The sequence below is a fragment of the Salvelinus sp. IW2-2015 genome, linkage group LG8 (assembly GCF_002910315.2).
Source record: "Salvelinus sp. IW2-2015 linkage group LG8, ASM291031v2, whole genome shotgun sequence".
Classification (NCBI taxonomy): domain Eukaryota; kingdom Metazoa; phylum Chordata; class Actinopteri; order Salmoniformes; family Salmonidae; genus Salvelinus; species Salvelinus sp. IW2-2015.
Window position 1 is genome coordinate 43,709,346 of NC_036848.1, and position 609 is coordinate 43,709,954.

The 609-nt window shown below is 40.1% G+C and overlaps 1 non-coding gene across 1 annotated transcript; it reads right to left on the reverse strand.

Moving 5' to 3' along the window:
- Window positions 1-513: 513 nt before the first annotated feature.
- On the reverse strand, window positions 514-584 carry trnag-ccc (transfer RNA glycine (anticodon CCC)). The gene has a single exon. It is a non-coding gene; the product is annotated as a tRNA-Gly (tRNA).
- Between the last annotated feature and the right edge of the window lie 25 nt (window positions 585-609).

Sequence of the window (609 nt, forward strand, 5' to 3'; positions counted from 1 at the left end):
GTGCTTTCAGATTTCGATCATTAAAGCATGATCAGAACCATGTAAACTGCACAAGCTCGCCAAGTATGCATGTGTTTTGTGCATGTATTATTATTTGTATCTTGTGCTCATGCTTCAGGTGATGGAAATTGACATAATTATAGTTTCCTGTGGATATATTGTCTCATATTCCTACCGCCAAATTGACCAACCGCATGGACAACCGGTAAAGTACGTTAAAATGTAATTTTATTCAACATTCTGGCTTGTAGGGGTCATGAGAAGAAACTTTCCAGATTCAAAATGCAATTCCTGCCCGATGTAGAATTCAATGCAATTCAGCGTCTGTTTTCCAGGCAAGCCCAAGGGCTTGTGTATACATTTGTGACAAGTGTATATATATATTTATAAATGCAGACAATTTTCTGATGATGACTAACCAAGTAAACTCATCGCAGTTGTTACTTTGTAATCGTGCATTTAATGCACCATAGAACACAGCTCTGCAATTTAGTGTCAAGATYGCAAAATCAGTGCGCCGCCCGGGAATCGAACCCGGGTCGAAAGAATGGGAATCTTCCATGATACCACTACACCAGCGGCGCTGCTGAATATTGTTGTAGTCTGCGA